This window comes from Nannobrachium achirus (genome assembly GCF_963921795.1).
Source record: "Nannobrachium achirus genome assembly, chromosome: 9".
In the NCBI taxonomy this organism is placed as follows: Eukaryota; Metazoa; Chordata; class Actinopteri; order Myctophiformes; family Myctophidae; genus Nannobrachium; species Nannobrachium achirus.
In genome coordinates, this window is record NC_137818.1 from 63,355,515 (window position 1) to 63,366,858 (window position 11,344).

The 11,344-nt window shown below is 44.9% G+C and overlaps 1 pseudogene across 1 annotated transcript; it reads right to left on the minus strand.

Moving 5' to 3' along the window:
• Positions 1-3,216: 3,216 nt before the first annotated feature.
• LOC308291060 (dnaJ homolog subfamily A member 3, mitochondrial-like) lies at positions 3,217-4,307 on the minus strand (annotated as a pseudogene). The gene is made up of 2 exons: positions 3,632-4,307; positions 3,217-3,233 (listed from the first exon to the last, which is right to left on the minus strand). The product of its transcript is annotated as a dnaJ homolog subfamily A member 3, mitochondrial-like (transcript).
• Between the last annotated feature and the right edge of the window lie 7,037 nt (positions 4,308-11,344).

An 11,344-nucleotide genomic window follows, 5' to 3' on the forward strand; every position in this document is an offset into this window, starting at 1 on the left:
TAAAATGTGTTGTGCAAACTCCAAACCATTTATGGAGAGTTTATTTGCCACGCTAAAATGTACCATTTATATCAGCTATAACTTTAAGTTGGTCGTACAATTGTGTGTGATTGTGAAGAGAATGCATCTCTAGTCGTTTTGGAGCCCTAGATGAGACTAGATGAGATTACACGCTGCTGTGCCTGCACTCAACATGAATCAGATGAAACATAAACCTCTATCCAATCAGGATTTTTGTAACAGCCCTTTGGTGTTAACTTTGATAATATTTCATACAATTAGCCCTTTCATATTTTGGAAAATCTGCCAATTTCAAACTGCAAAACATGCATAGGCTGCACAATATTGTATTATGCATTTCAGGGTTTGGGACTTTTCTTTATTTTTTATTCCAATGAAGCGCTTCTTTATGGACCTCACATCTAGAGCTCTGTGCTTGTCCAATACCTTTACTTCCCACTTAAGCCCGGCAGCCTCACTTCCTGAACTTTTATAGTTGTTCCTGTTACCTCACTTCATGGAAGAGGACAAAACAGCAGCAGAACACCACTTTGACGAATACCACCCTGACATTTAAGTTGCATTTGAAAATGTGGTTATTGCTTTGCCTGATAGCCATTTCAAAGGAATATGCATGAAGAAGATACAAGATGACACTGGATATTTTGAACAAAACTGTATTGCATTATTTCAACACTTGTGCTTGTGCTGAGGAGCCTGTTATAGGAGACAGCTCGATGCACCGGAAATGTGTCCTCATCTCATACTGGATCCTGTATTTTTTGAAAATATGGACAGACAAAATGTGCCATAAGATGTTGGCAATTGATTATTATTATTATTGCCAAGACAATCAAGTCTTTTTCCTCCCCAGGGTAGCCGCAGGTGTGAACCACGGTGGCATGGCTTGCCACGGGAGAGACCAGGAGGAGTAGACAGTCACTCGCCGCTCAGGTGTTCACCCTGGGAGGAGAGCGAGATGGAGCTGGAGTTGTGCGAGATGCTGCTCTCGGAGATGGAGGTTGGGTTGGCGGAGGGGGAGCCCCCAGATGAGCGAGTCGCTCCAGTGCTGCACGCCAAGGGCTCAATTAAGCGCTCAAGTCCTGGAGGAACTCGATCAACTCAGTTGGCAAGCCTTCCCAGCTGAATCTCCAGCATCTGGAAGCCCACCTGCTGCATATCCAGGAAGGGTCTGGCCTTATCCCGACTCTCCTTGCTACTCTTTGTTGAGCCACAGTTTTTCTCACACTGTGTGTGTTCTGTGTTCTTTATCTCTAAACCTTTCTGTTAGGATCCTTTCGGTGGGATCCCTGTCTGGGAGGACCCCTCCCCCGGATCCTCTCCCCCCGTTGCTGGTGCTGGTGCTGGTGTTGCTGGTGTTGGTGGTGGTGGATGCAGTAGCGGATGAGGACCCGTCTTTCCCGACCTCCTCCTGGACTGAGGCTGCTACAGTCATCATCTGTGGAAATAACGTTGGCATTAACTGCATTGTTTAACTGCATGCCTTTTGAGGTTACAATAAAATCACATTTAGTGTACATTTCTTTCCCCAGCGTAATCTTCGTAAGAATAGGCCTAATGCTTTTTTTAATTGTGAAATTGTGTATTATAATACGTTTTCACATGTTTCTGTTACTATTTAGAAACAGATCATTTTATTTAATATCCAATGCTATTTAGCTACCTCCATCGTATACAGTATGTGTTGGACTACATAATTGACTTGTGCATTATAGTAGGCTAATGTCCGTTGTTTCTGACAATCCTTATTACACATGGCTTTACCATGCCCTCCCACTCCCCAAATAACCTAACCACAGGTGGAATTGTAAGGAAATTGCATTACCAGGTACCCCGCCGACCTCGTACCCCTCAAAACCTTCTATTTCAGGGGGGAGAACAGAGGCGGCGAGATCATCCGCGCGTGTCAAAACCTCAAACGTAGCAGGTCCTCCTCCCGTGGCTGTCTGTTGTCGTCGGTTAGCGCTGACCTTTGAAGTGAATAATTGGATAATTTTAATGAATGGCAGGAGGCTACGATACAAAGAGCCACGTGTATTAATCGCCAAGATACATGAATATTCATCTATACAGGCTACAAACCTATCGTTTTTCAAATCCCCGAAATGTTTGATTTTTTTATTATTCTGCTTGGTGGTCCTGGGGATACCGCTAACCGCCACAACAGCCACTGTAAGCTCAGTTCACCCCCACTATACTATAGACCGGTTTCTTGTTTACAAACATTGAGACTAAATGCACAGCTGAATGTATCATGTAATCAATTCCCACCAATCCCCAAACCTGTTGTTTTGGGGAGCGCTGCATGGTTTCTATTTATTGGCTAATTTTGGTACCGACCCATCAGTGTGACGTGGACCAGAAACCCGTCTATAAAGGAAAAAGAAATACCCCCCAAAAAATGTAAGTAGCATGTGAGGGGTCAAACTAGGAGTTTATAATTATCCTGAATCCATTGCAAGCATTGGTTTGGCATGAAAAACATTCCTTGGCCTAAAAACAGACGCACAAAAATATGATTTTGTGATGAGTCATCACTTTTGATAGTTTTGTCGGGGCTGAGGTGGGGTATGGAATGTGGTATATAGTTTTTTTTATTGGCCTAAAATATTGTCTATATAAATACAGTCATGAATCCACCTGCTGGTCTATCAGCATTGAGTAATTTCTTTTATGGGGGTAAAAGTGTGGGGCCCATTCATTTACTATACACTATAGGCCTACTATAAAAGGAAAGAAATACCCCCAAAAATCTGCTTTAAGTAGCATGTGAGGGCCTGAGCGGTCAAATTAGGAGTTTTATTCTGAAGCCATTGCAAGCATTGGTTTGGCATGAAAAACATTCCTTAGTTGGCCTAAAAACAGATGGTAAAAAAAATATGGTTTAGTGATGAGTCATCACTTTTCACAATTTCGTGGGGGGCTTTTTAAGCCCAAGGAAGGTTTTTCATGCAAAACAAATGCTTGCAATGGATTCAGAATAATTATAAACCCCTAGTTTTTAGGGGGGTATTTTTTTCCTTTATAGTATAGTGTATAATAAGTGATGGGCCCAAACGTTTACCCCCTATAAAATAAATTGCTCAATGCTGACAGGCCGTCAGCAGGTGGTTTCATAAACGTATATATATAGACAACATTTTAGGCCAATAAAAAAAACTATATACCAAATATCATACCTATGATACCAACTTGCTAAGTTGGCAGCCGGACTAGAAACACGGAAGAGTCACCCGGGAAATATGCCGAATAGCGATGGAATTCTTGCCCCCCAGATTTGGCATCCTCGCTCATAGCTTCTCCATCTCGCCGCGTGACCGTTCAATCTTTCACTCCCCCCCCCCCCCCCACACACACACCCAAGAGTAGGAAATACTAAAGTATAAATACCTGCGTTACTCAAGTACATCAAAGTGGTGAAGTCACACTTTATGTGTGAATGGGTAGAAATTGATGAAGGGCACATTAATATCTTCCATTAGCATGTGATCTACAAGCACTGGGTCACAGACAGCGTCTCGGCGTAGTGCCCAAATTACCACACTCATAATAGCAAAATGGCAATTGGTCACGCCACCATTTTGTACTCCACTACAATTATTTGACATACATTTTGAGCCGTAGCCACTGGCACGTGCGATTCCCTTTCCAGGGAGAAAGATTCTCTGGTCTGTCTGGACGCCTGCGGGGATCGATACGTTGAGTAACTCATCGAGGCCATCTGTTCTCGCTGTGCCTCCTAGAGCGGCTTGGGCCACAGAAATGAACAGGTCAGAGTGGATGTCTGCACCGTCCCTCCTGAACACTGGGCTCTTCTGGACCCGTAACGTGATGAACACCTCCTTCTTTTTGCCGATGGGCATCTTAACTGTCTGTCCGTCCTCCACCCCTGCAGGCTCAGGGACAACCACCGTCTCCCTCCGTTTGGTCTGTCCTCTCCCGTAGCAGGAGTGGCAGGGGGTGGAGGTCACCGTGCCTCTTCCACATCAATGCAGACAAGGCATAACAAAGGGCCCTGTGTTAACAGTGTCCCAGCCAGACCCGTTGCAGTAGTGGCAGTGCTGGACCTTGGTCCCAGGCTTGTGGCCCTTGCCGTCACAACGCTGACAGGTGTCGTCCAAACTGACACAAAATGCTTTTTTCAGTCCCTTTGCCGCCTGAGTGAACGTCAGCTCCATGATGTACTCTTGTGGGTGAGAATACTTGTGAAATATCACAGTGAATTCTGCCGTGGTTGCTGCTAAGTAACTGCTCAAAGCATATAAGGATAGCATTGAAGTCTTCATCCTTACTATGAATATATCAATAGGTTAAAGGTGAAGTCATCCGAGTGCTTTGTCCCTTGTACCAATAAAAAATGAAACCAATGTTGCTCTGGGTAATTATCCACTTTTCTCAGTGCTTCCACCGGCCCTGCCCGTGTCTATAAGACACAGGCTAATTCTGTAAAGAGACATAAGGTTACTACATTTAACTGTTTTTCTCCATTAAAAGGTAACACATAAAAATAACACAAAACTGGGGGCGTGTTTAGTGGCGAACCTTACAGTTACCCTCCCTGGCTTCTATGGTGTTTGCTTCAAGTTCTCACTTTATACCATAGCTAACTGAAAAAAGGTTTGCCTTGTAGGCTACACAATCTTCTGTCACACAGGGCCGGTGGCTTGGGTGCCAGGAGGCACTTTTGGCCAGTGTGGCTTTGAGGATTATCTAAACAGAATTCAGTTCCCATCTTCTGTTAAACTGCTTGCAATGTCACACTAATACAATTGATTGCAGGCATGTTCATCGGACAAGAAAGAGTTCTCTCATACTATGGGTCTTCTCTCAGCATGTCAAATGTTTAGTACTTTTCACCGCCTCACCTATGAATAAGTATTTATGCTCCATCAAGGCCACAAGCTCAGAAGAGAGTTAACAAATAAGACAAAATATATTTAGGCTACATGTCTAAACTCAAATGGGACAATTCCCATTCCAAGGTAATTATATAATTTGTCCAAACCAGTGATTCAAACCCTTAGAGTCATTAGTTACACCATGCCAATTATATTAATTATATTTTTCTCATCATTTGAAAACAAACACACTGTATATTTAAAATATAGTTGTCTCCTGTTAAGATAAATATTGTCCTAAATGTAGTCGTCTCCTGTTTAGATGCATAGCTTCCTCCTTGTCTGTCAGCTGATCTGGATCAGTTTCTGCCATACTTATTTATTTAGTTGTATTTCACTTTCACAACAAATAGAATGGATTCTATACAAGTCTTGCCTCTTTATTCACTCTATTATTATTCACAATTTGGCCAATGTTTGACCAGTTTTTCATAGTAGCCTAATAGTTTATAATAGTTACTTTTTTGTTACTTGCCTGATCCTGGGTTCCATGCTCACTGTAGACCCTCCCGTCAATTAACCCTCACGTCAATTTTTGAAAATCCAAAACCCAACAGTGGATGAATGTTTGAGAACACCACCTACGATTATGCTAGTTTGACCACCATCCCGTCTATTTGTAACCCTTTAGTAATAGGCTAAACAGGTTATAGGACTAGTTACTAGGTTCGGAAGAGCAGTAGGCTGTATCGAGGAAGAATAATTAACTCATTGACTGCCAAGGCCCGAGTTTCCCGAGTTATTACAGTAGTCCCAGGCTGCCACAGCCCGAGTTTCCCGAGTTGGAAGCCATTTTGAAAAAAAAAAAAATGTATTAGGCATGATCGCAATTGCGAAATTGCATGTTTAGCCCCATAACAAACACATCTTTCAAAATGTCAAAAATGGCTGTTTTGTCTGACTTTGAAGGCTTGTATCTCATGAATGCCTGAACGGATTTCCAAGCGGATTTTTTTGTTTGAAAGCTGTTAAAAAGTACTACACATATGGTGCATATATGGTGCATGGGCGTGCACGATCCGTGCACTAAAAATTGATCCGTGCACTAGAAATTTAAGAACGTGGCATCCTGGTACTTGGCGGCCATCTTGAAAAGGGCATTCAATGAGTTAAGATCACTGACCATGGGTACGTTTTATAATAGCCCGACGGCTTGCATTAACAACAAATAAAAATGTAATGGCAGATAGGCAAAACATTAACAACATCAGTAATCACAAATACAATACAATAAAACAAAACAAAAGAAAAACAAACTGTACTTAAACAGTTAAAAGTCACCATGTAGAGTACCTCCTATTAAATCCTACGTTTCCCCAGGAAAGCAGGTAAGCACTTTTTAATCCTATTTAAGTCCTATGTATTCACTATTTTAAATCTATTTATTATCTATTTATTCGAGTTCCTATTTATCACTGTTTTCACAAACAAATCACATAATCAGGGTTCCATGGATCACCAGGTTTCAAAAAGAATCAAAATACACAGCTGTTCTTGTCAAAGGTTTGGATAAATCAAACATATCTGTTCACATTCATCAACCTTGTTTCTTTTCTCTATTAAATCAATCTGTTATCTGTTTGTTTCACAGGCTTCATTCTCTGCTTCCTTCTCCTGTTCTCTCCAGAACATTCTGTGCTCTGCAGCATGCAATTAGCTGAATCACATCACCTGTGCTGGTGGTGTCTTCAAAGAGCAGTCAACCAATTGGTTCATTGGTTGTTAAAGGCTCTTAAAGGGACAGTACACTACAAGTAGATGAATGTGAATCAGAATAAAAATAAACCCATAGTATCTGTACTCTGTACAGTAGTAAAATAGTTTGACAAATCCCATTTAGTGTTCATCTTTTAAGCTCTTTTGTAGAGGTTTGTTCACTTTATTTTAACTTGGTTTATAAATCAAGTGCATTCATATTCAGATCATTATTTCATTCAGTTGGCTATTTTGACCTGGGTTACATATGTCCTGTTCAAAGCAGAATCTTGCTTATATGCTACAGTATAAATACGGATTGCATCTCAAAGATGAATGATACATATTATGTCTTCTTACCGGAAGCTTTACGAGGAGGACCTGTGCTGTCTTTGTCTGGCTTTCTAAGAGTCCAGGTCTGTGCCAGAATCACAATCAGAATAAACTTAGTTTATTGTCACACAGGTTTACAAGTGAGATGTATAGGCCTACTGTGCGACATAAATATATTTCAGGGGAGCATTCTTTAGGTTAAGTTGTACTTTATTGACAAGAATGGCAGCACAACATAGCATAAACATCAGCAGGATATGAAGGCAGCTGCACGATACATAAAGGCAGCAGCATACCCTAGGCATACTAAGAGCAGCAGGAGAGCGCCAAATGCATGACATGTATACTGGGATACTATACTAAAGCAGCAGCATATTAACGGCCTAGGAATAAGAACAGGCATCTATGGCAACTAGGCAGGAGCATAGCTTTGGCGAGGGATTCTGTATTCGGGTCATTTCCTGCAGGCCCACGATCACACGTGTACCATGTACGGCGAAGTACATGAATGGCTGTGTACGTCGTGGGCTTAACATATCTCTGCAGGCAATGACCCGAGACCCCCCAAAACACAACCCCCAAAACACGCAAATGCTCAGAATCCACTGCCAACAGCCAACCAACGGTGAAGAAGGTAGAGCTCTGCTGCAATTTTGCAATTAATTTGAGCGCAACAACAAAATTTCTTATATAATGAAAGCTGCAAAACGTTTACTGCTAAGCGGGCCGACCGCAGGTTTGCCCCAGCATGGTATGCTCTATCCTAAAGGGACACCCCAGCAACCACCTTGCTTTGCATATTAACTACAAGTGGAGCGCAGCAGAGACACAGCAAATAACACACAAGCTATCGGGGGTGCATGCCCCGAGTATAAGCAGCAGAGCCGCATGATGAAACCCCTAAGGAAACCACCCTGCTAATAGCGCCGCCACTTCCAGAGTAGCCGAGGCCCATCAGTCCCGCTGCGTCGGTCACTGCCTGCCGTGTGCCAGAGCAGACAAACCTGACCCTCTAGTACCCATTGCTGAAGTGCGTCTGCCTACAGCTGGGAACACAGCTTGGAACAATCACGCCTCGATCAGTCCTGAGTTATGTGTGCTTGATAACTCAACAGCCGCTGGGCGCGCAGGATCTTAGTATGCTGAGGGCACCAGAAGAGCTGCTGGTGTGGCTGCTCAGATCCGGAGAGAATTCTGAGTGTAGAGGGGCGGGCCGCAAATCTGGCAGCTCTCAGGGGGTCGTTTGACGAGGACGTCGGGCAGACAGCCAGGTGTTCAGCATGGACATGAAAGAACAAAAGGGAGAGTTAGTTCTTGCGACTGCCACTGTTGTACCTTCCCTGATTTAACGGCGAGCTGCCATCTCCGAGGCCATGTGCTAGTCACCCTTAAGCCTGGCCTTGGTACAGGTTCGGCATGTGCTTGCTGCAGTTAATACAATCTTAGCTTTAGCTGACCATAGCAATGGAACCACGCCTAGGGTCACTGATTTTTAGGATCACAGAGAAATTTCCGCAGTCCACAGAGCACTCGCTGCACATATAAGAATATCCACGAGATCCACGTCTTGACCTTTAAGGCAAGCTATGCAAGCCTAGAGAGCGGCTAAAGCCCAACATTCAGTACAAGCTAGTGCGCTGCTATGCAACTATGGTTACCTAATATTTAAACGCCCAACAGTATAAAACAAGCAAATGCGTCGCCATTTACCTGCTAGTGTCTGGCTCCTCAGTGCGTCTGGGAGAGCTGCCGCTGGCGCTGAAACTGCAGATGCCCGGTTCCTTTGCGACCTGGCGGTGGCGACGATGGGTCGCAGCATGACAGTGCCCCCAGAAGACGAGCCTGCACCACAGCTTCCCGCACGACGCTGCGCTGGTTCATGCTCATGGTAGCAGCGGTAATAGTGTTAGCTGCTGCTGTAGTGTGCAGGCAGGCAGGCCGGCCGCCAGGCGGGAAGGCGAACGGGCGGGCAGGCAGCAGGCCACTTCCGTCTGCTGAATCTGTAGCATGCAGGCCGGCAGCCGGGCAGGCAGCAGGCCACTTCCGTCTGCTGAATCTGTAGCATGCAGGCCGGCAGCCGGGCAGGCAGCGGGCCACCCCTGACAGCTGAATCGGAAGTGTGCAGGCCGGCTGGCAGGCAGGCAGGCAGGCGGGAGGGCAGGCAGGCAGGCAGGCTGGCAGCTCATGGTAGCAGCAGAAGTAGCGGAAGCTGTAGTAGCAATGCCCTCTCCAGTGCTAACCGACTCCTGACTGGTCTCCTGGAATTATACACTAGTGGACGAAACTATAAAGATAAAAATTTTAGCAGAAAACACTCAGCCGCTGCCGAGCGACGCTGCACTGATGACATGCTGAAACAGCCGCTATGCCGCGGCTCCAGCAAGAAGCTGAAAGGACAGACATTATGTTAGCAGCAACATGTGGCAGCCGTGGCCCGAAGCTATACAGAAAAGTGTGGTTTAGTGGAACATGTAGCTTTAGCTTTAGCATAGAGCTGCCATGCTAACCTGATACCGTGGCGGTGGGCATGCCGCAGCTCCGGCCTGGAGCTGAAATGATAAGTATGTTAGCAGAAAACCTCAGCAGCTGCAGCGCCGAGCTGCTATGGCACCCTGCTGCCTCACAGCTATGCAGCCACTCCAGCACGAGCTGAAAAGATAGAAATGTTAGCAGCAGACATGTAGCAGCCGCAGCAAGAAGCTATAAACTAAAACATGATTAGAGGAACATGTAGCTGCTTTAGCATAGAGCGGCCATGATAACCTGATGCCGTAGCCGTGGGCCTGCAGCCGCTCCGGCCTGGAGCTGACCTAATAACCAGGATGTTAGCTACCAACATGTATTAGCTTTTGCATGAGCTGTAAGAAAACGTGATGCAGCCTTTTTACAAGCATTAGCATTAGCTGTCATTATTGCAGTTATGCTAGCACGCAGCCACAGATTGAGTAGAGCTAACAATAGCTGAAACTATAGGAGACATTATAGTATGTCAGTGTAACAGCGGCAACAAGAGCCACTGGCACCATAATGTGCCCGTTTTAGCCTCCAAGATAGCAGCACAACGGATAAGAGAAATCCTGGATATGAACATTATGTTAGCAACAGCATGTAGCAGTTTTGCATGAGCCGTAAACCAGCGCTGAAACCCAGTGCAGCAGCGGCTACAGAACACCACTAGAACATAAAGTGCGCTGCTACAGAACACCACTAGAACATAAAGTGCGCTATGTGACCCAATACTATAACCTTACTTTGAAACAAATATTTAATTATGAGCAGCTATTACAACAGCAGCAGCAGCTTGAGTAGAGCTAGCCTCAGCTGAAACCATGCATATTTAGCGTAGTTTTATAACATTTAATATAGCAGCACAAATGACAACTAGAACTTATCAAACCCTAACTAAAAGACTGCGAAGAAAAAGGCGGACGAGCTGCATGATGCTGAAAACTGCAAGAGAATCGTTAGCTGGATGGGAGGGGGGTGGGCTACCAAAGCATTTAGAGTAGACTACGATTCCCAGAATGCACTAGTGAGTTCAACTGGTGACGTCATAGGTCAGACAGCGCGACTTGCATTAGCGGAAGCAAAACATTGTTCGCAAGTAAACTATAGCACCTATGAGCTTGCGGGTTTCCTCCTCCCACAGGAGCCCACGCAGACAGACATCCTCTATAGGCTTCTCAGGAGAGAGGCGATCAAGTTTTTAAATAATCAGGGCTTCTACGGTAAATGGCAGCAGTCCTACTATGGACCAAGAAGCTACAGGAACCATTTAGCTGCTGCTATGTTAAAGCAACTAGCACCTCCCTTGAGTGACTGCGTCTCATGAGCAGCTGTTAAGCCGCCAGACATTGCAAGATGAATTGGCTATGTAAAAACAACCTTACACATAACCCGAGGAGAGGCAGAAGCAATATAGGCTCCAGGTACTAAATAACTTAAGCACGCTGCGAACAAAGCCTGTATCAATGGCTTTCCTCCTGGCCCGACATGACTGTAGTTCAAACGACTCTTACTTCTAGCACAACGCCGAGGCTTGACATGATAGAGAACTACATTTCCCACACACGGCGCTTAGTATGCGCTGCCCAGCGTAAACCTCCGCTCGTAAAACTCTGCTAGCTTTGACGCTAGGTAGAGCCGCTTACAGAATACAGACACACGCAACCTAAATAAAGTAATCCTCCTGACATGAGTCATACTGTTTATAGAGGCACCGTTTTCACGGGGCCCTACTTTGTGCCTAGAACATGGCTAGCAAGCTGTTTTACCAGCTAACAGCTATCCTTACAGAAGTTAAAAGCTAGCCGGCTAACAACAAGCAAAAGCTAGATCCTGGCTGACTGAAAGGGAAAGAACGCTGCTCAACAGTAGCAGATCCGGCTAGCCGTCTA